Source organism: Eptesicus fuscus, chromosome 6, assembly GCF_027574615.1.
Source record: "Eptesicus fuscus isolate TK198812 chromosome 6, DD_ASM_mEF_20220401, whole genome shotgun sequence".
Classification (NCBI taxonomy): domain Eukaryota; kingdom Metazoa; phylum Chordata; class Mammalia; order Chiroptera; family Vespertilionidae; genus Eptesicus; species Eptesicus fuscus.
The window spans coordinates 44,182,322-44,196,244 of record NC_072478.1 but is presented as its reverse complement, the minus strand read 5'-3'; the positions used below and the strand labels follow the sequence as shown (position 1 = coordinate 44,196,244).

Here is a 13,923-nt window from a genome sequence, read left to right as displayed (position 1 = left end):
GAAGTGCAACTGTTGGGCCAAAGGGTACATACCCTGTCATTCTGATAAATCTTGTTTTAGTGTCCTCCATAGGTGATTAACAATTTATTTGCCTACTTGCTTCACCACAGCCTTACTATTACAGCTTGTTACATTTCACATGTTCTCACTCATTTGTGGAATATAATAAACAACATAAACTGATGAACAAAAACAGATCCAGAGACAGAGAAGCATCGATCAGACCGTCAAACCTCAGTGGGTAGGTAGGGGAGGGTGGGGGTAAAGGGAAGAGATCAACCAAAGGACTTGTATGCATGCATATAAGCCTAACCAATGGACACAGACACCAGGGTGGTGAGGGTATGAGGAGGATATGAAGGAAAGGTGAGGGGACAATGGGGGATAAGGACACATATGTAATACCTTAATCAATCAATCAATAAAAAATTAATAAAATACATTTTTATTTATTTCAGAGAGGAAGGGAGAGGGAGAGAGAGATAGATAAACATCAATGATGAGAGGGAATCATGGATTGGCTGCCTCCTGCACGCCCCCTACTGGGGATTGAGCCCACAACACAGGCATGTGCCTTTGACCGGAATCAAAGCTGGGACCCTTCAGTCCGCAGGCCAGGGCTCTATCCACTGAGCAAAACCTGCTGGGGCAGCTTGTTACATTTTTTAACAGTTTAAAACAACATACATTTATTATCTCTGGAGGATAGATGACTTCCTTTTTTTTCTTTTTTAAATTTTACCTTTCAATTACAGTTTACACTCAGTATTATTTTGTATGGGTTTCAAGTACACAGCGTAGTGGTTAGAAAATCATCTCCTTTATAAAGTGTTCCACCTGATATATCTAGTACCCACCTGGCACCATACATAGTTATTATAATACTAGAGGTCCAGTGCATGAAATTCGTGCACAGGTAGGGTCCCTAGGCCTGACCAGCGATCAGGGCCAATCAGGGCCTTCCAGCTGCTGGCCAGGGCATTCCTTCATTCCGCGCTGGCCCCGGTGATCAGCGTATGTCATAGCAAGCGATCAAACTCCCGGTCTCCCAGTCAAACTCCCAAGGGGACAATTTGCATATTATATATAGAGATTATTGACTATCTTTTCTATTCTGTGTTACATTTATTTAACAAATGTTTAACAATTTTATGATGAGGGCTATACAAGTTGTTTAGAATACTTCAGAGAACAACAACAAAAATGATCCCTGTTTGCATGGAGCTTATATTCTGGTGGAACAATACAGATCATCTATAATAATAAAAGCGTAATATGCTAATTAGACCAGACATCCTTCTGGACGACCTTCCGGATGAAGCCCGGACTGTGAGGGAAGCCCAGGTCCCAGGTGCCAGAGGGAAGCCGGTGCTGGCAGCCGGGGGAAGGAAGGCCTACTCTTGCATGGATTTCGTGCATCGGGCCTCTAGTTAATAATAAAAAATAATAAACTGAAAACATTTTAAGTCAGTGCTCTAGAGGGAAAAATAGCATAGAGTAAGGAAAAGGGGGTGGCGTATTACAGTTTTAGATGGGTGGTCAGGGCAATCTCTGTGAGAAGAGCATTTGAGCAAAGGAGATGCATTAGCCAAGTGGAAGGATCCCGAAGGAACCGGCATTCCAGGCCCAGGACAGGAGGGTCTCCAGTGGAAGGACAGAGGCCACCAGCTCACACTGCCCAGCAGGGAGGCCAGTGCGGTGAGGCTGAAACACAGCGGGCGAGGGCAAGCCTCAGGGCTTTCTACCACAGAGGCTTTCAATTAAACTTTTGGGGTTTTGCCCATCTGCTTGATGAAAATGATATTGAAACCAAGGGTCCTAATAACTTTGATTGGATTTAGCTTTAAATCCTAGCTCTAGACATCATCTCTCTCTCTACATACACATACAGGGTGGGGGAAAAGGAGGCTTATAGTTGTTCATATGGAAAGTAATGCAATAATGCATAAATAACAATACAAGAATCAGCTCTGTTTCGAGTACTCACCACTGTAAACCTATTTTTGTCCCACCCCGGATATACCCCTCAGAGCCCTGGCCTCCCTTCCCCCAGATAATCCCTGAGGCAGCGGGAGACAGTAGCCGGACCTGACTAATTGTCTGGCCCCGGACCTCACTAACAATCACGATCACGCACCCTGGACCTCTGGCAGGCTAAAGATAACGTCTTGCCCTAAGTTATGTTTCAGCTCCTGAGCCCTAAGGTGGAACAATCCCATGAAACCAGACAGAGGGATACTGGAAAGACCTCAGAGCTGTCTCAAGACCTGAAGAAATGCTTTATTATCTGCACCTCACCTCCAACCAATCAGCTCCCGGCCCGACCCCGAGCCCCACACCAACGGTGGTTTGTAATTTTGGCCTCATAATCTATAAGCTACATACCATCAGGGTGTTAGGGCTTTTGAGCATTAGCTTCCCATTCTCCTGGGTGGTGCCATTCATCATAAAACAGCCAATATTTCCCCCACTGCAATCCTCGGCAGTCAGTGTTTGGCTCTGCTGGCGCTGGGTGGACAAACTCTTTCTGTTCGATAACAATATCTTAGTGTAATTTCACTTTTCATTTCTTTTTCTTATTGTTATAAGAGCACCCTTTTTTCTTATTTTGTGAGCCATATCTATTTATTTTCCTGTGAACTCAGTTTGTAACTTCCAGCTGACGTCCTATTAAGGTGTGTTAATTTTTTCTTATCTGGAAACATTTATTAAAACTCAGTAACATCAGCCTTTTGAAAACATGAGTGCCATTTCCCCCAGTGTGTGGCTTATGCTTCGACTTTGTTTGCTGTGCTTTTTGCCATGTGTTATTTTATTTTATAGAGTCAAGTTTATTAACAGGCTCTGCTACTATTAAAACAAAAAGCTAAGCATAGCAAAGGCTTAACCGAGAAGGAAGTTCATTTCTCTCTCACACAGAACAGGCCGAGCACCGCCAGCCCAAGGGGGATACGGTGGCATCCTGGTACAGAGACCCAGGCCCTTTCTACTGTGTGGCTCCCTCATTCCCAACCCGTGGCTTCCATCCCATATGCTGAGGTGGCAGCTCCAAATCTCACCACCATATCCACATTCCAGCAGGAGGAAGGGGTGGAAAGGAAGGGCAAAGCACACCCCATTTCTTTATTTCTTTATTAAAAATTTTTTTCGTTTTCAATTACGTACATATATTTCTCTCAGATCCCAGCGAATCACATGGAAGTACTGCAAAGTCTCTGCCAAGTCCTTTTTTTCCTTTGTAAATAGATCTCAAAAGTTTTCCAAGGACATTCAATTCTATTTACAATTCTAAATACCTAAGTTATTTAAAACACCAATCACTATCACCTAATCATTTTCATTTTGCTATTTGCCTCCAAAGCAAATCAGCAGTTGATCACTGTTTCTCTCAAGTCCACTCTTAACCAATTTCATAACTACTGACGGCCTCAAGAAAACATTTTTAAAAATTGTCAAATAAGAGTGTTGATCCAAGGAAGCCATAAAAGTAAAATGATTTCTCAAATGAAAATGCAAAGTACTTCAAAAACAATTATTTATACCCCTTCTCCTCAGCTTTTAATCATTAGCTTTTGTAATGAACAATCATTTACCTAGTTTGAGGGGTAGAGGAAAATTGTCGTTCTTAACGTAAGATGACAGCATTATTATTAATACTGATTTATGTCAAGTAAAAATGTGTTTTGCCAGTTGCAAGAACAGTTTAAATTTTTTTAAGTAAGTAATGACATTGGAATAAAAAGAAAAAAGGATTTATTTTATAAAGTTATTTTAATCTGCTCTTACAATGGTCATCTTATCACCAAAGGTTGGTCAACAGAAATGAAATAGAGAAAACAAGGAAGTTAAGGCAGATTGCCCTTATCTGTGGGCTTGAGCAAGTTACAGGGAGCTGCTGTAAGGATTAAATGAGCAATGCTCATTAAGTGCAAATAACTATTCTATAGATTTCAATCACATTTAAAAAGTATAATAAATGTCACCAAGGTCTAGATTAAATGTGACATAGAGACTATAACAAACATTCACTACAGTTATTACATAATTTATCCATTTTGAAGGCAAAATTACTAAGGATTTAAAAAATCCTTACAAATCAACTTTCCTGGCACTGATCATAAAATACCTGCCCTGCCTGGCTCAGTGGTTGACCGTCGACCTATGAACCAGGAGGTCATGGTTCGATTGCTAGTTTGATCCCCTGTGTGTGGCGTGCAGCCAGTCAATGATTCTCTCTCCACATTGATATTTCTCTCTCTCATTCTCTCTCTCTCTCTCCCTTCTGCTCTGAAATCAATAAAAATATATTCTAAAAATAAAAACCAACGAGGTAAAAGGCAACCAATGTTTAAAGTGGATAAAGCTCTGTGACAGCAAATATTATGATACCTGAATACTCATTTAATACCTTGTAATTAGGGTTGACTCTTCATATTGTGGTAGGCAGTTAGACAGACATGAGCAGAGCAAGGACGATGGGCCAGGTACAAAAGGTCACCAGGGCGGAAAGCCCTGAGTGCCTAGTAAAGGACAATTGCAGGGTGGGTTCCAGTCCCCAGGCTGACCTTTCCTCCCCTAACATATCACTCATCATTGGGTCAGACGCCCTGATCTTTCCTTTCTAGGGATAACATCTAGGCCTCATTTAGTTGTACTTCAGCTCCAGGCCCAAAAAAGCAGCAAAACCAGATAATCAGGACCAGCTACAATGAATAATGACCCCCTGCCCTGGCAGTGACCAATCAATCAGTGAAGACCTAGACCCTAAAAGGCCAGACCTGGAAAACTGCTGAATATTCTATAGATATTCCCCTGCCCTCCCCTAAAATTTCACCCTCAGGACAGAGGACCCAGCAGGCTCTCCCTCCCGGGAGCACATCCACGCCTTTCCCTTCCTCCTCCCCCTACCCCCACATGCCTCACCTAGACCTTCCTCACTTCTAAGCTCCAAGGGCTTTCCTTTGCCTCTATAACTTGTTTCCTAAGCCCATTTCTTCTAGGAATTACTTCTTCTACCTCTGTGATTTTCTAAATAAATGTTCTCTTATAGCTTGAGTCTTGGATCTGAATTCTCTCCTAGTCAGAACTCAAGTACCAACTGGCAGGTCCAGTCTGACCCTACTGGTCTAATACGTGGTGTTGTTCCCACCACCCCAACAATATCAGGAAAATCTTGGGAAAGATTGAAGGAAGTCAAGATAAGGAACTGGTCCTCTCAATATCTCCCACGTACTATAATTTTATTTACCTATGAATGATAGTTTCTCTACTTTTTCCCCAAAAATTCAAACTTTAACTCATCAGAGCGATAATTGCTTGAGTAGGCATTTGCAGAGAATGACCTCTCCGTCAACAAACATTTATTAAATTCAGTGAGCATTTCCTAGGCCAGATAAGATCATTGTAAATTCCTGTACTACTGTCTTGTCTCTTTTAAAGATTCAAGTTTTACAAAACCAGATTAGAAGACTATAAAAACACTCTTGTTTAAAGATGTTCTGGAATAGCTGTCAACTAGCAAAGTCCTCCTCTCCTCCTACTCATCCCCCACTGAACTCACGCCTGGTTTCTGTCCTGAAAAGTCCTTGCTATGACACGCCACCACGAACTGTCTTACTTATTACTAGTTTTAACTGTCCAGAAAATTCTCTTGGCTTTATTAGCAATCACTGTACTAAGCCCACGCACTTTTTTCTGCTTTCAATTATGCCTCAGGCAGGCAGCATTTCAGTATGGGGTATAACCTACTTCCCTTCAAGGTCCACAAATACTCCCTCCCCGCAGTGCGGCTGTCACCTGAGGGGCTTTAGAGCAACTTTGTATGTGTGAAATGATGATTATTCAGGGTGGGTTTCTTTTTTTGAAAAAAATAAAAGATGAAAAAAAAAGTTCTAAGGACAGTACTTGGCAGCAGCACCAGCATCAAGCTTTTCCACACTCAAAGGGAAAGCAAAATGAATGAGATCCTGCTTGCAAACACTGGCAGTGAATCTAACAAAAGGTTGTAATAATAATTATTATTATTAGTTAATATTATCATCATTATCTGGGACTAATACTGACATTTTATTCTGTCCAGTGGTTCTCAAGCTTCAATGTGCATATGAATTACCTGGGATGAGACTTAAAAATGTATGTTCCTAGGATCTATCCATCCCACCCAACGCCCATGCGGGGCCCCTCCTCCCCAGTTTCTGATCACTAGGTGGGAGAGCCATCACAATACCTCTTAAACCAATATCTCAGTTGACTTTACGTATGGGCTTATCAAGTCTGGAAAACCTTGAGAAAAACTCTCAATATCCAACCTCAAACAAGAACAAATGGCAGAAAAAGAAACTACAATTTTATCATTATCTATGCAATTAGTTGCATGTGTTTAATTCACTAAGGTTACTTCAATTTTTCTCAAATACCTGCTTTATGTTTTAAAATGATGAGCTACAGAGTCCCTTCATTGGCTGCTGAAATGGCAAAAGTTAAATCTTGGAATAACCCTGACTGAGCATTTCCAAACAGCCTTGGTCTTATACCACCAGTAATAGGTAGAAACGAGAAACCTAAAGATTAAGTAAGTACACATAGCAAAGCAGCACTTTGCAAGTCTCTCTGATCAGCAAAAATGGACACAAAGAAAAGACCTACAATTTTTAGACCAAGCTAAGAATTATAATGGACAACTGATTTGATTCTAATACATCCCATGCTACAGTGACAAAATGAAAGTCATAAAAGCTCAGGTGTATGACAAGGCACTCAGAAAGGCTTTTTTTTTTTTTTTAATTGTCATCAACAGGGAGGAATGAGTAAGGCCAAACAAAACAAGCAGACAAAATATAAACAGACCATCACAAAATGCTCAATCCACCTTCTGGCCATAATCGGACAGGACTCTGGAGCGATCACAAGCGAATGATCCCTGTTGTCCATCATTCCAAGTCTACATGACTTGGAATACTTGGAATAATGGGGAAGAGGCAAACAATGCCGCCCCACTCTTTTCCTACATTACTTCCTTCTGCTCCTCAAAATTCAAACCCACCACTGCTGACCTGCTGCTCTCCTGTCTGTTCCTTCCCCAAACTGCCAATCTGCCCAAGATGTTTGTCTCTCTCCACCTCCTACATCACATTATACCTTATGGCAGTGATTTTCAAATGGTGTGCCACAAGATTTTTTAAAACATGCAATAGCTGACTACTTTGTCAGGGGCACTGACCTCTTTTCCCTTAGATTGTCCATTTTTTAAAGAATATATTTTTATTGATTTCAGAAAGGAAGGAAGAGGGAGAGAGAGAATAGAAACATCAATGATGAGAGAGAATCATTGATCAGCTACCTCCTGCACATCCCCTACTACTGAGGATCGAGCCTGCAACCCATGCATGTGCCCTTGACCAGAATCGAACCCGAGATCCTTCCATCTGCAGGCCGACGTTCTATCCACTGAGCCAAACAGGCTAGGGCTAGATTGTCAAATTTTAAAAGAATGAGCCCAGCTAGCGTGGCTAGTGGTTGAGCACTGACCTATGAATCAGGAGATCATGGTTTGATTCCCGATGAGAGCACATGCCCAGGTTTGGGGCTCAATCCCCAGCAGGGGAGATGCAAGAAGCAGCCAATCAATGATTCTCTCCCATTATTGATGTTTCTATCTTTCTCTCCCTCCTTTCTTTTCTTCTCTGAAATCACTAAAAATATGTTATTAAAAAAATTTTTTTAAATGTCAACAGCCAACACAACAATAGCCATTTGGTGTGAACAATCAAAATTATATCTTTTTTTTTTTTTGTCAGAACATCAAAAACTGTGATATATTTTTTTGTGTGCCACAGAATTTTAGTAATTAGTTTATGTGTGCCATGAGATGAAAAAGATTGAAAATCATTACCTCGTGCGAATGGCTCAAGCCCTATTCATTTAATAAAATCTTCTCAATCGCCGTTTTCCAAACTACAAAAGACTTGCCCCATTTAACCCTTTGCACTCGCTTGCTTTTTTCTCGATTCCTTTATTCTACTCGGGATTTAATTGTTTAAATACCCCAGATTTTACAAAGCGCGGCAGTAGAATAAAAAACTGGAGTTTCTTTTCATACAATCTTATTTATTTGGATTTTTTTATATTTCAAATTATTGATACATTCAAAGAGTAATTTTAATCTCTAACTGTGTCGAGTCACACTCGACATCCAAGTGCAAAAGGTTAATCTATTCTATTTTATAATACTGAACATCCTTTTAGGTAGGAAATGTGTGCTACACCTCATAGAAACTGGACACTGTCTCAGTTAGCGTTTACTCAGGTAAGTCCGATCATGACATGCGTTTCCTATGACCCAAGGGTCCTTAATAGGAGACAGTCCAAACCCCTTGCTTAGCATGTAAGGCAAGCAATATGTTGCCATGCAAAGAGCGAAGGTTTGGGAACATATATCCTCTCATACTAGTCATGAATCTTGATGACGTTAAATTCTGAGATGCTAGTTATTCAACTGTAAAATGGGGATATCAATATGTTTGTTCTTCAATATTTTGACTTAATGAAACAATATATATGGATACTTTGCATCAGTTCTCTTCATCTCTTTTCCTCTCGTACAACATTCCCTGAAAGGGCCAACCTACAACTTTACTTTCTGCTCCAAACCCCAACATATCCTATGCCACAAACTTCACCCCATTCAGCTATTCTACACTTTCTTCCTACCTGTGCCTCCGGGCCTTTGAATAAACCCGCTGTTCCAGCTTCTAAATAGTACCCTTTGTCTAATAAACTTATTACTCATCCTTTGAATTCCGGGTTAACTAACACTTTCCCTGAGAAGTGTTTCAGTATCGTCCAAGTAAAGTGAGTCACTTTCCTCGTGGGTCCCCAGCGCACTCTGCACATTCTCTTAAGCAGCTGCCAAGAGTCTCCTAATGATTTATTTTAGGAGCCTTCCCCCATTAGCTTTTAAACTTCTAGTCTAGCTCATCAGTACCCCCAACACATCCACCATAGGAGGCCCGACTGGCATTTAGCTTTTTCTTAACGAAGGAATGAATAATTGAATAGACACCAACTCAGATACAGTGCTAAGAGGTCTGCAAGACAAAGATGTGAGTTTCAATATACCAGTAACTGCAGAAATGAAGCTAAGCTTAAAAAACGTCCATAGTAATATCCTACAAGTCCACAAGGTGGTGTGGTCTCCCCGTGACAGAGCTGTGTGCGCCGCTCCACATTCCCTGTCTGTAAAGCAGGAAGCTAATACAAGTGATCAAGTTTACAAGCTGACAAAGCGGCTGAAAGAATTATAAGTTAATAAATCAAAAGAAAACTGATTAAATCAGCAAAGGCGCTTATTTCAGGTTAAAACTGATTTAACCTGAAAAAGCCACTTCCTTCAGCTGTTACTACAATGAGAAAACTTAAGAGAAGCCCAATCAGCCAAAAAGGCTGCACATGGCATTGAAGGCCAGGGGGCTAAGAAAAGACTAACAAACTGGGAGTGGCATGCTCTTCCTGTAGGTGGCCTCAGGTGACCTCTGAAAATTGTTTGCTACTCACTTGACCCTGAAAAAACACACAAAATCATGCAAAACAAGAGGTTCAGATCTTTGTGTTCATTTTTTTAAAATATATTATTTATTGATTTCAGAGAGGAAGGGAAAGGGAGAGAAACATCAATGATGAGAGAGAATCATTGATTGGCTGCCTCGTGCACGCCCCCCTACTGGATCGAGCTTGCAACCCAGGCATGTGCCCTTGACAGAAATCGAACCCAGAACCCTTCAGTCCACAGCCCGACGCTCTATCCACTGAGCCAAACCAGCTAGGGCTGTGTTCATTTTGAGAACACTCGTGAAACTGCCCAGGCCATCGAGGGTGTGACTATCCGAAAAGCCACCAAGAACCTGAAGGACGTCACTTCGGGAAGCACTGCGTGCCATTCATTGTTACAAGGGTGGAGTTGGTAGGTGTGCCCAGGCCAAAAACAATGGGGCTGGACACAAGATCGGTGGCCCAAAAAGAGTGCTGAATTTTTGCTGCACATGCTTAAAAACACAGAGTAATGCAGAGCTTAAGGGTTTAGATGTAGAGTCTCTGGTCACTGAGCACATCCAGGTGAGCAAAGCTCCCCAAGATGCTGTGCAGAACTTACAGAGCTCATGGGAGCATTAACCCCTACAGGAGCCCCCCCTGCCACATGGAGATGATCCTACTGAAAAGAAGCAGATGGTTCCTAAGCCAGAAGAGGAGGCTGCACAGAAGAAAAAGATATCCCAGAAGAAACCGAAGAAACAACAACGTATGGCCGGGAGTAAATCCGGCATAAAATAAATGCTAATGAAAGCAAAAGCAATGATTATATGCACAGTGTCGGGAGTCGGGGAGATGGCTGTGGGCAGAAGATTCGGAGCTCGCATAATGGGCTTCCTACAAGCCACAAATACATACATCTGAGTGTTTGGGAGTCGGGGGTGGGAAGACAAATAGGAACAGAAAGAATAGTACCCAGGTACAATCCAAACAATTTGGGACCGGGAGTTAGTGCTTTTCTGAGTTTATCCCAACACAGTATGGCAAGAGGAGGGCGTTGGAAGGACAGGATGGGAATCCTCCTCCTTCGGCAGAGCAGGTGCCATATGGCATTAGCACAGGCCAGAGCCACCCAGGAGTGAAGAGGCAACCTGTACGATGCTTGACAGGGGCAACAATAACAAGACCAATAAAACAGAGAAGCACAAAGTCGACAATCACATGATCAATAAGAACGGGTGATAAGACACCAGTGACATGTCCAGACACAATGGTAAGGAAGACCATTCACAGAGAGGGGGTTGATACACAGGTCACAGAGGGGATCAGGTACAACCGAGACTACAGGTAACATCAACACTGATTGTGGGGGGATATTTTAGAAAGAACGGTTGCATTCTGCTACCCAGGATGCCATCTCATATTCAAAGCAAAGAACGCTGCTGGCATCAGGGAGAAATGGAGACAGAATTCATATCACGCTAGGGCTACTGGCCCCACATCTTGAGCTAAAAAAAAAAAAAAAGCCGGAAAGGGAAATAAAATGAAAGACTATCACAATTTCCAAGAACTCAGTGGAGACAGCTAGCAAGGATTCCCAGAGGGTCAGCCACAGTGACCCAAACTTAGAAAAACAGCTGATCCTTTTCTTGTGTACCCTGTCCCAGCAACATCATCCAACCAAAGGGTTAGGGCCAGGAAACAAAGCCCTCCTGAGTTTCTCCCTCTCCCCACAACCTACTATCCCATTCGGTCGGTGCTCCTCAAAGCCTCTCTCATTGAAGCCCTCGCTTTGCTCACCTCTACTGTCATCATACTCTTCAGACTGGCTTAGACGTGTGCTCTCCAATATACGATTATGCCAAAAACCGAAGTGAAAATGACTTTACTCATTTACAACACATTACCCTCTGTCCTTTCAGGAGTCCAGCACTTCAAATCGGAAGTTTCAATGCGCACTTTGCAAGCCCCTCGAGACTTCAGCTGTCCAGCCCTTTTTCCACCATAAGAGAGACTACGCTGAACTGAGTAGGATTTCCTATGAACAAAGTGTTCCATCGTTTAAAAAAAAGAACTTCCACTTTGCAGATGGCTTTTCAGACACTAATGATTTTAATCCTTTTCTCAAATACACTGTCTCTGTTACCAGATTTATCAAAAAGTTTAATAATTATTTGTATCTAACACCACCACCACCACCACCCCACCCCCCCGGCTTTGCTGGGGCAAATGCAGCTGCAGATGAACAAGACTGTGAACAGAAAGTGAATCTGGGACAGAGCTGGTGGGAGGACAAGTGGGAGAGCATGAAGCCCACGGCGCTGGGTTGGTGGGTCTGCGGAGAAGTGATTTGGGAAAAGCTGCTGTGAAACCAGGAAACCAAACCAAACCAGGAAACCAAAGACTGCTAAAGCAATGAGAGTGCAGCTGAGGCGTGAGGTCCTAAACTGCACATTCCGATTTAAATGAAAATGCTTTAAGACTCAATAGGCCTCCAAGCAGCTTTTTCTTTCTAATGCAGGAATAATTTCCTCTCCTGCAATAAACAGACGTAAAGTACTTAACAAACTGCCATGAAAACTCTAGAAAACCAAAGCATTCAGGCAGACACAGTATATGTGGGAAATGGGCATTTAGGTACAGAGTTATACTCATATTTGCAGCATGGGTATACACGTAACATTTTTTAATGGTTGAATTTCTGAACCAAATGTTTTAGCACTTTATTATATATATAAATGTGTTTATTGATTTTTTTAGAGGGAGAGGGAGATAGATAAAAGGAAGGGAAAGGGAGACAGAGAGATAAAAACATCCTGCACATCCCCTACTGGAGATCAAGCCGGTAACCCAGGCATGTGCCTGACCATGAATAGAACCAAAGAACTCTTGGCTCATGGGTTGACACTCAACCAGTGTGCAACACCAGCCCGGGGGGTTGGGGGGGTGGGGGGGTGGTTAACACTTTAAATGTAACTATATATTAAACTGAAACAATGAAGATGGATGGCCATTAAAGAAAAAACTGGCCCTAACCGGCCACTCAGTGGTAAGAACATCAGCCCATGACTATTCCTCAATTGCAGGCTCCATCCCAGCCCTGGTTGGGGCATGTGCAGGAGGCAACCAATCAATGTGTCTCTCTCACAATGATGTTACTCTCTCTCTCCCCCCTCCCTTCCACTCTCTCTAAGAACAATGAAAAAATATCCTCGGGTGAGGATTACCCCCCCCCAAAAAAAAGGGGGGGGACTCATTTCAGATTAAATTATTAAATAAAGAGGTCTTAAAGTCCCTCAGGTTAGGAATTGACATTACCCACCACAGTACTGCCAAGCATGCAAAACAGCTGGCATATAGTAGATAAGTGAAGGAAGAGAGAAATTACTTCATTTTCTTGTCCATTGTGTAAAGTTCCACTAATTTTATATAACTTTCTAGTGCAAACAAATACCACTAGGTTCTAAATGGGCGATTCTAAATTTTTAAAAATCCAATTTTATCGAAACCAATTTAAAGTGGCATTTTTATCATCCTGTTGATTTTTGTTAAAGCACATAACACTATGGGAGTTAGAGCATCACTGCCATAATTCCTTCCTAACAAAAGTTTAAAGCAGTCAAAAAAGCTGAGACCAAAATGTAAATTACCAGAAGGATGACGATGACAACGATGCTGGCAGCTAATGTTTTGTGCACATTCTATGTATGTACTGTTCTAAATACTTCATGCAAAGCATTTCATCTTATCCTCACATCAACACTAAAAGTAGGCACTATTATTATTGTTTCCATTTTATAGATGAGAAAAATGAGGCACAGAGGTAGATCAAAAGGATATTATATTTACCTGGTGAAATTATTAAAACCATAGACTTAGAAGTCACCAGCCCAATAAGGAAAACGAGTAATCATCTCTTGGTCATAAAACCAAAGTCTGACGTCTTTGATATTCACAATGTTCTTTAAGCTCAAGGAGAACAAGAACAGACACGTCGTTTCCCCGTGAGTTAATAACAACAGGTCTCAAAAAGAGGGCTGGTATTAGTTATCACAGATTTATATACACCACAAATACAAGGGTTCTTTCATTTTCAAAACTGCACCTACACAAATCGGTAAGGGCAGAAACGTGTTGGTTCAAGGATCACAGAAAAAAATGATACAATGACCTTTCATCACAAGATTGGCCAAATACTGGGAATCTGATTAAGTCAATCTACAATCAGTCCCTGAATTTTTGGTCTTATGAAGTCATGACCAACTGAACACCCACAGACTTTTCATTGCTTACTAACATGTCACTTAATTCTAACTAGTCAAAAATGAGCAATTGTTACAATCAACTCTCGCCTAACACTCTTGCCTAAGTGCCTTCAATTTAGGATTATCTAAAACA

The 13,923-nt window shown here is 41.7% G+C and overlaps 1 protein-coding gene across 2 annotated transcripts in view; it reads right to left on the bottom strand.

Annotated features, from left to right (window-relative positions):
• Positions 1–13,923, bottom strand: part of RAPGEF2 (Rap guanine nucleotide exchange factor 2) — a 237,033-nt gene that overhangs the window by 141,915 nt on the left and 81,195 nt on the right. The window lies entirely within an intron of this gene.